Source organism: Coregonus clupeaformis, chromosome 15 (assembly GCF_020615455.1).
Source record: "Coregonus clupeaformis isolate EN_2021a chromosome 15, ASM2061545v1, whole genome shotgun sequence".
Classification (NCBI taxonomy): Eukaryota; Metazoa; Chordata; class Actinopteri; order Salmoniformes; family Salmonidae; genus Coregonus; species Coregonus clupeaformis.
The window spans coordinates 10,098,036-10,112,760 of NC_059206.1; the positions used below are offsets into that span (position 1 = coordinate 10,098,036).

A 14,725-nucleotide genomic window follows, 5' to 3' on the forward strand; every position below is an offset into this window, starting at 1 on the left:
GGGAGACAGGGAGACAGGAATAGAGGGAGACAGGGAGACAGGAATAGAGTGAGATAGGGAGACAGGAATAGAGGGAGACAGGGAGACAGGAAGACAGGAATAGAGGGGGACAGGGAGACAGGAATAGAGTGAGACAGGGGAGACAGGAATAGAGGGAGACAGGGAGACAGGGAAACAGTAATAGAGGGAGACAGGGAGACAGGAATAGAGGAGACAGGGAGACAGGGAGACAGGAATAGAGGGAGACGGAGACAGTAACAGAGGGAGACAGTGAGACAGGAATAGAGGGAGACATAGAGACAGGAATAGAGGGAGACAGGGAGACAGGGCTACAGGAATAGAGGGAGACATGGAGACAGTAATAGAGGGAGACAGGGAGACAGGAATAGAGGGAGACAGGGAGACAGGAATAGAGGGAGACGGGAATAGAGGGAGACAAGGAGACAGTAATAGAGGGAGTCAGGGAGACAGGAATAGAGGGAGACAGGGAGACAGGAATAGAGGGAGACAGGGAGACAGGAAGACAGGAATAGAGGGAGACAGGGAGACAGGAATAGAGTGAGACAGGGAGACAGGAATAGAGGGAGACAGGGAGACAGTAATAGAGGGAGTCAGGGGAGACAGGAATAGAGGGAGACAGGTATACAGGGAGACAGGAATAGAGGGAGACAGGAGACAGGAATAGAGGGAGACAGGGAGACAGGAATAGAGGGAGACAGGGAGACAGGAATAGAGGGAGACAGGAATAGAGGGAGACAGGGAGACAGGAATAGAGGGAGACAGGGAGACAGGAATAGAGGGAGACAGGGAGACAGGAATAGAGGGAGACAGGAAGACAGGAATAGAGGGAGACAGGAATAGAGGGAGACAGGGAGACAGGAATAGAGGGAGACAGGGAGACAGTAATAGAGGGAGACAGGGAGACAGGAATAGAGGGAGACAGGGAGACAGGAATAGAGGGAGACAGGGAGACAGGAATAGAGGGAGACAGGGAGACAGGAATAGAGGGAGACAGGGAGACAGGAATAGAGGGAGACAGGAATAGAGGGAGACAGGGAGACAGGAATAGAGGGAGACAGGGAGACAGGAATAGAGGGAGACAGGGAGACAGGGAGACAGGAATAGAGGGAGACAGGGAGACAGGAATACAGGGAGACAGGAATAGAGGGAGACGGAGACAGTAACAGAGGGAGTCAGGGAGACAGGAATAGAGGGAGTCAGTGAGACAGGAATAGAGGGAGACAGTAATACAGGGAGACAGGAATAGAGGGAGACAGGAATAGAGGAGACAGGGAGACAGGAATAGAGGGAGACATGGAGACAGGAATAGAGGGAGACAGGAGACAGGAATAGAGGGGCAGGGAATAGAGGGAGACAAGGAGACAGGAATAGAGGGAGACAGGGAGACAGGAATAGAGGGAGACAGGGAGACAGGAATAGAGGGAGACAGGGAGACAGGAATAGAGGGAAACAGGGAGACAGGAATAGAGGGAGACAGAGAGACAGGGATACAGGAATAGAGGTAGACAGGGAGACAGGGAGACAGGAATAGAGGGAGACAGGGAGACAGGAATAGAGGGAGACTGGGAGACAGGAATAGAGGGAGACCGGGAGACAGGAATAGAGGGAGACAGGGATACAAGGGAGACGGGAATAGAGGAGACAGGGAGACAGAAATAGAGGGAGACATGGAGACAGGGAAACAGTAATAGAGGGAGACAGGGAGACAGGAATAGAGGGAGACAGGGAGACAGGAATAGAGGGATACAGGGAGGCAGGAATAGAGGGAGACAGGGAGACAGGAATAGAGGAACAGGGATACAGTAATAGTGGGAGACAGGGAGACAGGAATAGAGGGAGACTGGGAGACAGGAGACAGGAATAGAGGGAGTCAGGGAGACATGAATAGAGGGAGACAGGGAGACAGTAATAGTGGGAGACAGGGAGACAGGAATAGAGGGAGACAGGGAGACAGGAAGACAGGAATAGGGGAGACAGGGAGACAGGAATAGAGTGAGTATAGGGAGACAGGAATAGAGGGAGACAGGGAGACAAGAAGACAGGAATAGAGGGAGACAGGGAGACAGGAATAGAGTGAGACAGGGAGACAAGAATAGAGGGAGACAGGGAGACAGGGAAACAGTAATAGAGGGAGACAGGGAGACAGGAATAGAGGGAGACAGGGAGACAGGAATAGAGGGAGACGGAGACAGTAACAGAGGGAGACAGGGAGACAGGAATAGAGGGAGACATAGAGACAGGAATAGAGGGAGACAGGGAGACAGGGCTACAGGAATAGAGGGAGACATGGAGAGAGTAATAGAGGGAGACAGGAATAGAGGGAGACAGGGAGACAGGAATAGAGGGAGACAGGAATAGAGGGAGACAGGGAGACAGAAATAGAGGGAGACAAGGAGAAAGGAATAGAGGGAGATAGGGAGACAGTAATAGAGGGAGACAGGGAGACAGGAAGACAGGAATAGAGGGAGACAGGGAGACAGGAATAGAGTGAGACAGGGAGACAGGAATAGAGGGAGACAGGGAGACAGTAATAGAGGGAGTCAGGGAGACAGGAATAGAGGGAGACAGGGAGATAGGTATACAGGGAGACAGGAATAGAGGGAGACAGGGAGATAGGAGACAGAAATAGAGGGAGACAGGAGACAGGAATAGAGGGAGACAGGGAGCCAGGAATAGAGGGAGACAGGGAGTCAGGAATAGAGGGAGACAGGAAGACAGGAATAGAGGGAGACAGGGAGACAGGAATAGAGTGAGACAGGGAGACAGGAATAGAGGGAGACAGGGAGACAGTAATAGAGGGAGACAGGGAGACAGGAATACAGGGAGACAGGAATAGAGGGAGACAGGTAGACAGGAATAGAGGGAGACAGGGAGACAGTAATAGAGGGAGACAGGGAGACAGGAATAGAGGGAGACAGGGAGACAGGAATAGAGGGAGACAGGGAGACAGTAATAGAGGGAGACAGGAAGACAGGAATAGAGGGAGACGGAGACAGGAATTGAGGGAGACAGGGAGACAGGAATAGAGGGAGACAGGGAGACAGGAATAGAGGGAGTCAGGGAGACAGGAATAGAGGGAGACAGTAATACAGGGAGACAGGAATAGAGGGAGACAGGGAGACAGGAATAGAGGGAGACATGGAGACAGGAATAGAGGGAGACAGGGAGACAGGAATAGAGGGAGCCGGGAATAGAGGGAGACAAGGATACAGGAATAGATGGAGACAGGGAGACAGGAATAGAGGGAGACAAGGAGACAGGAATAGAGGGAGACAGGGAGACAGGCATAGAGGGAGACAGGGAGACAGGAATAGAGGGAGACAGGGTTACAGGAATAGAGGGAGACAGGGAGACAGTAATAGAGGGAGACAGGAATAGAGGGAGACGGGAATAGAGGGAGACGGGAATAGAGGGAGACGGGAATAGAGGGAGACAGGAATAGAGGGAGACAGGGAGACAGGAATAGAGGGAGATAGGGAGACAGGAATAGAGGGAGACAGGGAGACAGGAATAGAGGGAGACAGGGAGACAGGAATAGAGGGATACGGGGAGACAGGAATAGAGGGAGACAGGAAGACAGGGAGGCAGAAATAGAGGGAGACAGGGAGACAGTAATAGAGGGAGACAGGGAGACAGTAATGGAGGGAGACAGGGAGACAGGAATAGAGGGAGACAGGGAGACAGAAATACAGGGAGACAGTAATAGAGGGAGACAGGGAGACAGGAATAGAGGGAGACAGAATAGAGGAGACAGGGAGACATTAATAGAGGGAGACAGGGAGACAGTAATAGAGGGAGACAGGGAGACAGGAATAGAGGGAGACAGGAGACAGGAATAGAGGGAGACAGGGAGACAGTAATAGAGGGAGACAGGAATAGAGGGAGACCGGAATAGAGGGAGACATGGAGACAGGAATAGAGGAGACAGGGAATACAGGAATAGAGGAGACAGGGAGACAATAATAGAGGGAGCCAGGAGACAGGAATAGAGGGAGATTGGAATAGAGGGAGACAGGGAGACAGGAATAGAGGGAGATTGGAATAGAGGGAGACAGGGAGACAGGAATAGAGGGAGATTGGAATAGAGGGAGACAGGGAGACAGGAATAGAGGAGATTGGAATAGAGGGAGACTGGGAGACCGGAATAGAGGGAGATTGGAATAGAGGGAGACAGGGAGACAGGAATAGAGGGAGACAGGGAGACAGGAATAGAGGGAGACAGGGAGACAGGAATAGAGGGAGACAGGGAGACAGTAATAGAGGGAGACAGTATAGGATTATTTTATGTATCATTATGGCACATGTAGGGAGATGCCAAAGGTAAAATATAATAAACATGTTTGATATTTTATCATTCAGATACATGCTTAAATAAGGAGTATAGACATGTAGTATATGCTGTTTTTTAAATGAATGCATGTGTTCTTTCACAGAGGCTCTCAAACAGTGTGCATTACATTAGTTTTTTAAGAAGGGGCCTAAGCCACGCAGCCAATAGAATGATAGAATGAGAGGCTTCATATAGAAAAAAAGCATTCATGACATTTTGGAGTGGACATTGTGTAACAGCTGGACGTTGAGAAAGAATGGTGGGGCAGAACTAAAATAAGTTAGGAATGTATGCATGTTTTTTCATTTGTGTGTATATAAGAGATCTCTAAGCCAGAGGGAGACAGTTGTTCCATGGAGCAAGCTCAGGCTTTGTTATGCAATAAAGTCTAATTCTTCAATTCACAAGCTCCGGTGTCTTGAGAGATATTTTTGAGTTGATTATCTATTAGTCAAATATTTCTACAACAACAGGAATAGAGGGAGACGGGAATAGAGGGAGACAGGAATAGAGGGAGACAGGAATAGAGGGAGAATGGGAGACCGGGTTAGAGGGAGACAGGAGACAGGAATAGAGGGAGACAGGGTGACAGGCATAGAGGTAGACAGGGGTGACAGTAATAGAGGGAGACAGGGAGACAGGAATAGAGGGAGACAGGGAGACAGGAATAGAGGGAGACAGGGAGACAGGGAGACAGGAATAGAGGGAGACAGGGAGACAGGAATAGAGGGAGACAGGGAGACAGGAATAGAGGGAGACAGGGAGACAGGAATAGAGGGAGACAGGGAGACAGGAATAGAGGGAGACAGGAATAGAGGGAGACAGGAGACAGGAATAGAGGGAGACAGGGAGACAGTAATAGAGGGAGACAGGAATAGAGGGAGACAGGGAGACAGTAATAGAGGGAGACAGGGAGACAGGAATAGAGGGAGACAGGGAGACAGGAATAGTTGGTGACAGGGAGACAGTAATAGAGGGAGTCAGGAATAGAGGGAGACAGGGCCACAGGAATAGAGGGAGACAGGGAGACAGGAATAGAGGGAGATAGGGAGACAGGAATAGAGGGAGACAGGAATAGAGGGAGACAGGGAGACAGGAATAGAGGGAGACAGGGAGACAGGAATAGAGGGAGACAGGAATAGAGGGAGACAGGGAGACAGGAATAGAGGGAGACAGGGAGACAGGAATAGAGGGAGACAGGAATAGAGGGAGACAGGGAGACAGGAATAGAGGGAGACAGGGAGACAGGAATAGAGGGAGACAGGGAGACAGAAATAGAGGGAGACAGGGAGACAGTAATAGAGGGAGACAGGGAAACAGGGAGACAGAAATAGAGGGAGTCAGGGAGACAGAAATAGAGGGAGACAGGGAGACAGTAATAGAGGGAGACAGGGAGACAGAAATAGAGGGAGACAGGGAGACAGGGAGACAGTAATAGAGGGAGACAAGGGAGACAGGGAGACAGAAATAGAGGGTAGACAGAGACAGTAATAGAGGGAGACATGGAGACAGTAATAGAGGGAGACAGGGAGACAGAAATAGAGGGAGACAGGAATAGAGGGAGACAGGGAGACAGTAATAGAGGGAGACATGGAGACAGAAATAGAGGGAGACAGGGAGACAGGAATAGAGGAGACAGGGAGACAGGAATAGAGGGAGACAGGGAGACAGGAATAGAGGGAGACAGGGAGACAGTAATAGAGGGAGACAGGGAGACAGGAATAGAGGGAGACAGGGAGACAGGAATAGAGGGAGACAGGAATAGAGGGAGACAGGGAGACAGGAATAGAGGGAGACAGGGAGACAGGAATAGAGGGAGACAGGAATACAGGGAGACAGAAATAGAGGGAGAGGGAGAGGGAGACAGTAATAGAGGGAGACAGGGAAACAGAAATAGAGGGAGACAGGGAGACAGGGAGACAGGGAGACAGTAATAGGAGCGGAGACAGGAGATAGGAGACAGGGAGACAGTAATAGAGGGAGACAGGGAGACAGGGAAACAGTAATAGAGGGGAATTGAGGGAAACAGGGAGACAGAAATAGAGGGAGACAGGGAGACAGTAATAGAGGGAGACAGGGAGACAGGAATTGAGGGAGACAGGGAGACAGGAATAGAGGGAGACAGGGAGACAGGAATAGAGGGAGACAGGGAGACAGGAATAGAGGGAGACAGGGAGACAGGAATAGAGGGAGACAGGGAGACAGGAATAGAGGGAGACAGGGAGACAGTAATAGAGGGAGACAGGGAGACAGGAATAGAGGGAGACAGGGAGACAGGAATAGAGGGAGACAGGGAGACAGGAATAGAGGGAGACACACAGATGAACTCTCTGGCTTTACAGCTACGTACATCTCTAGCTCTCTTCAGCAAGAAAAAATTATCTACTTTTTTCAATAGCATCATTTTTATTGTCACCTTTGTACTTTTACAAAGTGTTTAAAATATATTTCTACATTTTTAAAATACATTTTTAATCGACATTATGTTGGATGGCAAACTGCATTATGTTGGATGGCAAACTGCATTATGTTGGATGGCAAACTGCATTATGTTGGATGGCAAACTGCATTATGTTGGATGGCAAACTGCATTATGTTGGATGGCAAACTGCATTATGTTGGATGGCAAACTGCATTATGTTGGATGGCAAACTGCATTATGTTGGATGGCAAACTGCATTATGTTGGATGGCAAACTGCATTATGTTGGATGGCAAACTGCATTATGTTGGATGGCAAACTGCATTATGTTGGATGGCAAACTGCCTTATGTTGGATGGCAAACTGCATTATGTTGGATGCAAACTGCATTATGTTGGATGGCAAACTGCATTATGTTGGATGGCAAACTGCATTATGTTGGATGGCAAACTGCATTATGTTGGATGGCAAACTGCATTATGTTGGATGGCAAACTGCATTATTGTCACGATCATCGGGAACAGAGGACCAATGCGCAGCGTTGAATGCAAACATACTTATATTTATTTAAATGTTTACACGAACAAAACAACAAAAACGATACGTGACGTCCAAAAGTGCGAACACAAACCTACACAGGAAACACGGAACAAGATCCACAAACACTGTGGGAAAACAGACTGTTTAAATATGGTTTCCCAATCAGAGACAACCAGCAACAGCTGACACTCGTTGCCTCTGATTGGGAACCACTCTGCCAACATAGAAATACAAGACCTAGAATGGAAAACAAAGAGCACAAAACATAGACTCTACACACCCTGGCTCAACATAAAAGAGTCCCTAGAGCCAGGGCGTGACAGTACCCCCCAAAGGCGCGGACTCCGACCGCGCCAACAAGAACACCACAGGGGAGGGACCGGGTGGGCACTCCGCCTTGCCGGCGGATCCGGCTCTGGGCATGATCCCCACTCCCTCTCTAACCCCCCACAGTACCCCTGGTCCGGTCTGGCCCTGCTGGCCGGAGCTGGACTGAACACTGGTGGAGCGGATTGCTCTAGCTCCGACGTGGAGCAGCCGACCGTACGGACCAGGCACTGGTGGAACAGGCACGGGCCGTGCCGGACTGACGACGCACACCACTGGCTTGGTGTGGGGAGCAGGAACAGGCCGAGCCGGGCTGGCGAAACAAGCCACTGACTTGAGTGCGGAGAGCAGGAATGGACCGGGCCGGGCTGGCGGCACGCACCACTGACTTGGTGCGGGGAGCAGGAACAGACCGGGCGGACTGGCGACGCGCACCATCGGCTTGGTGCGGGGAGCAGGAACAGGCCGGACGGGCTGGCGACGCGCACCATAGGCTCGGTGCGGGGAGCAGGAACAGGCCGGACCGGGCTGGCGACGCGCACCATAGGCTCGGGTGCGGGGAGCAGGAACAGGCCGGGCCGGGCTGGCGACACGCACCACAGGCTCGACGCGAGGAACAGGAACAGGCCGGACCGTACTGGGGACACACACCACTGGCCCTACGCAGGGATCAGGAACGGGCCGGACCGGACTGGTAACCCACCCCAGTACCTCTCGCCGTGCCTCCACCCTCTCCCCCTCCTCTGTGACCAGTGGCCCCCCTTAACCTGGCGGCCTCCTCTGCAAACCCGCTAGACCGCTCCATCGCGGCCTCCTGCTGCCCCGTCGTCACGGCGTGAGCCCCCCCAAAAAAAAAATTCTGGGGGTCTCTCCTCCCCGTGGGCCAGGCCTCTATAGTTCTCGCCCAACTCTCGCTCTTCAGCTTCCAACTCCAGCCTCTCTCCTCCTCACATGGCTTGACCCAGTCGAGACTCTTCCTCCACTGCTCCCAAGTCCGCCCTCTCTGCTCTTCACTAGGCTTGACCCAGTCGAGGTTGCCACGGAGATCCGCTAGCGATTCCCCTGGCGATGGCTCCTGGACACGCTGCTTGGTCCAGTTTTGGTGGGATCTTCTGTCACGATCGTCGGGAACAGAGGACCAATGCGCAGCGTTGAATGCAAACATACTTATATTTATTTAAATGTTTACACGAACAAAACAACAAAAACGATACGTGACGTCCAAAAGTGCGAACACAAACCTACACAGGAAACACGGAACAAGATCCACAAACACTGAGGGAAAACAGACTGTTTAAATATGGTTCCCAATCAGAGACAACCAGCAACAGCTGACACTCGTTGCCTCTGATTGGGAACCACTCTGGCCAACATAGAAATACAAGACCTAGAATGGAAAACAAAGAGCACAAAACATAGACTCTACACACCCTGGCTCAACATAGAAGAGTCCCTAGAGCCAGGGCGTGACAATTATGTTAGATGGCAAACTGCATTATGTTGGATGGCAAACTGCATTATGTTGGATGGCAAACTGCATTATGTTGGATGGCAAACTGCATTATGTTGGATGGCAAACTGCATTATGTTGGATGGCAAAACTGCATTATGTTGGATGGCAAACTGCATTATGTTGGATGGTAAACTGCATTATGTTGGATGGCAAACTGCATTATGTTGGATGGCAAACTGCATTATGTTGTATGGCAAACTGCATTATGTTGGATGGCAAACTGCATTATGTTGGATGGCAAACTGCATTATGTTTTATGGCAAACTGCATTATGTTGGATGGCAAACTGCATTATGTTGGTTGGCAAACTGCATTATGTTGGATGGCAAACTGCATTATGTTGGATGGCAAACTGCATTATGTTGGATGGCAAACTGCATTATGTTGGATGGCAAACTGCATTATGTTGGATGGCAAACTGCATTATGTTGGATGGCAAACTGCATTATGTTGGATGGCAAACTGCATTATGTTGGATGGCAAACTGCATTATGTTGGATGGCAAACTGCATTATGTTGGATGGCAAACTGCATTATGTTTTATGGCAAACTGCATTATGTTGGATGCAAACTGCATTATGTTGGATGGCAAACTGCATTATGTTGGATGGCAAACTGCATTATGTTTTATGGCAAACTGCATTATGTTTTATGGCAAACTGCATTATGTTGGATGGCAAACTGCATTATGTTGATGGCAAACTGCATTATGTTGGATGGCAAACTGCATTATGTTTTATGGCAAACTGCATTATGTTTTATGGCAAACTGCATTATGTTGGATGGCAAACTGCATTATGTTGGATGGCAAACTGCATTATGTTGGATGGCAAACTGCATTATGTTGGATGGCAAACTGCATTATGTTGGATGGCAAACTGCATTATGTTGGATGGCAAACTGCATTATGTTGGATGGCAAACTGCATTATGTTGGATGGCAAACTGCATTATGTTGGATGGCAAACTGCATTATGTTGGATGGCAAACTGCATTATGTTGGATGGCAAACTGCATTATGTTTTATGGCAAACTGCATTATGTTTTATGGCAAACTGCATTATGTTGGATGGCAAACTGCATTATGTTGGATGGCAAACTGCATTATGTTTTATGGCAAACTGCATTATGTTTTATGGCAAACTGCATTATGTTGGATGGCAAACTGCATTATGTTGGATGGCAAACTGCATTATGTTGGATGGCAAACTGCATTATGTTGGATGGCAAACTGCATTATGTTGGATGGCAAACTGCATTATGTTGGATGGCAAACTGCATTATGTTGGATGGCAAAACCGCATTATGTTGGATGGCAAACTGCATTATGTTGGATGGCAAACTGCATTATGTTTTATGGCAAACTGCATTATGTTGGATGGCAAACTGCATTATGTTGGATGGCAAACTGCATTATGTTGGATGGCAAACTGCATTATGTTGGATGGCAAACTGCATTATGTTGGATGGCAAACTGCATTATGTTGGATGGCAAACTGCATTATGTTGGATGGCAAACTGCATTATGTTGGATGCAAACTGCATTATGTTTTATGGCAAACTGCATTATGTTGGATGGCAAACTGCATTATGTTGGATGGCAAACTGCATTATGTTTTATGGCAAACTGCATTATGTTGGATGGCAAACTGCATTATGTTGGATGGCAAACTGCATTATGTTGGATGGCAAACTGCATTATGTTGGATGGCAAACTGCATTATGTTGGATGGCAAACTGCATTATGTTGGATGGCAAACTGCATTATGTTGGATGGCAAACTGCATTATGTTGGATGGCAAACTGCATTATGTTGGATGGCAAACTGCATTATGTTGTATGGCAAACTGCATTATGTTGGATGGCAAACTGCATTATGTTGGATGGCAAACTGCATTATGTTGGATGGCAAACTGCATTATGTTGGATGGCAAACTGCATTATGTTTTATGGCAAACTGCATTATGTTGGATGGCAAACTGCATTATGTTGGATGGCAAACTGCATTATGTTGGATGGCAAACTGCATTATGTTGGATGGCAAACTGCATTATGTTTTATGGCAAACTGCATTATGTTGGATGGCAAACTGCATTATGTTGGATGGCAAACTGCATTATGTTGGATGGCAAACTGCATTATGTTGGATGGCAAACTGCATTATGTTTTATGGCAAACTGCATTATGTTGGATGCAAACTGCATTATGTTGGATGGCAAACTGCATTATGTTGGATGGCAAACTGCATTATGTTTTATGGCAAACTGCATTATGTTTTATGGCAAACTGCATTATGTTGGATGGCAAACTGCATTATGTTGGATGGCAAACTGCATTATGTTGGATGGCAAACTGCATTATGTTTTATGGCAAACTGCATTATGTTTTATGGCAAACTGCATTATGTTGGATGGCAAACTGCATTATGTTGGATGGCAAACTGCATTATGTTGGATGGCAAACTGCATTATGTTGGATGGCAAACTGCATTATGTTGGATGGCAAACTGCATTATGTTGGATGGCAAACTGCATTATGTTGGATGGCAAACTGCATTATGTTGGATGGCAAACTGCATTATGTTGGATGGCAAACTGCATTATGTTGGATGGCAAACTGCATTATGTTGGATGGCAAACTGCATTATAGTTTTATGGCAAACTGCATTATGTTTTATGGCAAACTGCATTATGTTGGATGGCAAACTGCATTATGTTGGATGGCAAACTGCATTATGTTTTATATGGCAAACTGCATTATGTTTTATGGCAAACTGCATTATGTTGGATGGCAAACTGCATTATGTTGGATGGCAAACTGCATTATGTTGGATGGCAAACTGCATTATGTTGGATGGCAAACTGCATTATGTTGTATGGCAAACTGCATTATGTTGGATGGCAAACTGCATTATGTTGGATGGCAAACTGCATTATGTTGGATGGCAAACTGCATTATGTTGGATGGCAAACTGCATTATGTTTTATGGCAAACTGCATTATGTTGGATGGCAAACTGCATTATGTTGGATGGCAAACTGCATTATGTTGGATGGCAAACTGCATTATGTTGGATGGCAAACTGCATTATGTTGGATGGCAAACTGCATTATGTTGGATGGCAAACTGCATTATGTTGGATGGCAAACTGCATTATGTTGGATGCAAACTGCATTATGTTTTATGGCAAACTGCATTATGTTGGATGGCAAACTGCATTATGTTGGATGGCAAACTGCATTATGTTTTATGGCAAACTGCATTATGTTGGATGGCAAACTGCATTATGTTGGATGTCAAACTGCATTATGTTGGATGGCAAACTGCATTATGTTGGATGGCAAACTGCATTATGTTGTATGGCAAACTGCATTATGTTGGATGGCAAACTGCATTATGTTGGATGGCAAACTGCATTATGTTGTATGGCAAACTGCATTATGTTTTATGGCAAACTGCATTATGTTGGATGGCAAACTGCATTATGTTGGATGGCAAACTGCATTATGTTGGATGGCAAACTGCATTATGTTGGATGGCAAACTGCATTATGTTGGATGGCAAACTGCATTATGTTGGATGGCAAACTGCATTATGTTGTATGGCAAACTGCATTATGTTGGATGGCAAACTGCATTATGTTGGATGGCAAACTGCATTATGTTGGATGGCAAACTGCATTATGTTGGATGGCAAACTGCATTGTGTTTTATGGCAAACTGCATTATGTTGGATGGCAAACTGCATTATGTTGATGGCAAACTGCATTATGTTGGATGGCAAACTGCATTATGTTGGATGGCAAACTGCATTATGTTGGATGGCAAACTGCATTATGTTGGATGGCAAACTGCATTATGTTGGATGGCAAACTGCATTATGTTGGATGGCAAACTGCATTATGTTGGATGGCAAACTGCATGTAAATATTATTTTATGATTTAATCATCTTTGAGGATCATGTTAATTACAGTACATCATCACGATCAGGGGATTTATTTGATAATTGTACAATCATACTTTGTGATGTCAGTTATGAAAGAGCTCATGTAGATTTACAAGGACATGTTTATTGATTTGTCGGTCTCTACATGGCAGGCTTGTCGCATCAGGAACAATGCTATTTGATAACATGCCACTCCGCCAGAAAATACATTCAAATGCATTGTGGACATAATCAGTGGCCCTGGCCAGGGAGGGCCCATACATTTCCCTCTGTCACTGGGAAAGACATCGTAGGACCCTGTACAGTCTATTCAGTGGTAATGTTGTGCCAAAGGTCTTGGGCGTGTAGGGCTGTCCCCACAGTGTACACATTATGGAATGAATGATTTAATGTGTGCACTATTTCAATTAATGTGTACACTGCATGGGCAACCTTACACACCCAGCCTATGGCACACGTCCTCCCTCCCAAAGCACATCCACCAATACATCACACGTCCTCCCTCCCAAAGCACCTCCACCAATACATCACACGTCCTCCCTCCCTCCCAAAGCACCTCCACCAATACATCACACGTCCTCCCTCCCTCCCAAAGCACATCCACCAACACATCACACGTCCTCCCTCCCTCCCAAAGCACATCCACCAATACATCACACGTCCTCCCTCCCAAAGCACATCCACCAACACATCACACGTCCTCCCTCCCAAAGCACATCCACCAACACATCACACGTCCTCCCTCCCAAAGCACATCCACCAATACATCACACGTCCTCCCTCCCAAAGCACCTCCACCAATACATCACACGTCCTCCCTCCCAAAGCACCTCCACCAACACATCAAGCGGAAATTCACAGAAATTTTTAAAAAAGGGATCTGGAGGTGACGAGACGATTAATACTGTCTAAAAGCACTTTGGAGAATTCCCTGAGCTAGGCCACTCAAAGCTCATTCACTCTGATCCCATGTTTATTTCATTCATTATTTCATTCATTCTAGACTGGCCTTACAGGTGGACCAACAGGACTAAAGCTTTGAGGGGAAACTTGCTCCTTCCTTCTCCATATCTCCTATCTCCCTCACTTTCCTTCCGGTGGGCCGTTTGGAGAGAGGAGAGGGTGGGCTGTTTGGAGAGAGGAGAGGGTGGGCTGTTTGGAGAGAGAGGGCCATTTGTAGAGAGGAGAGGAGAAGGTGATTTTAATGTTGCATGGATTATCATCACGTTGGGCTGAGGGAGAATTAAATAATTAATAGTCAGACATTTACATTACAGTCATTTAGCAGACGCTCTTATCCAGAGCGACTTACAGTAGTGAGTGCATACATTTTCATTATGCTGGTCCCCCATGGGAATTGAACCCACAACCCTGGCATTGGAAGTGCCATGCTCTACCAACTGAGCCACACGGGACAGACAGACTGTGTGTGGGTGGGGGCGGTTAGGGTGTCTGTGACTGCTTTCAGACATGCTCCTGTGGTGTGGGAGAATCATCCTTTAGTGTGGAAGAATCATCCTTTAGTGTGGAAGTATCATCCTGTGTTGTGGGAGAATCATCCTGTGGTGTGGGAGAATAATCCTGTGGTGTGGAAGAATCATCCTGTGGTGTGGGAGAATCATCCTGTGG

General features: G+C 47.4%; 1 non-coding gene across 1 annotated transcript; it reads right to left on the bottom strand.

Annotated features, from left to right (window-relative positions):
* Window positions 1–14,438: 14,438 nt before the first annotated feature.
* trnag-ucc lies at window positions 14,439–14,512 on the bottom strand. The gene has a single exon. It is a non-coding gene; the product is annotated as a tRNA-Gly (tRNA).
* Between the last annotated feature and the right edge of the window lie 213 nt (window positions 14,513–14,725).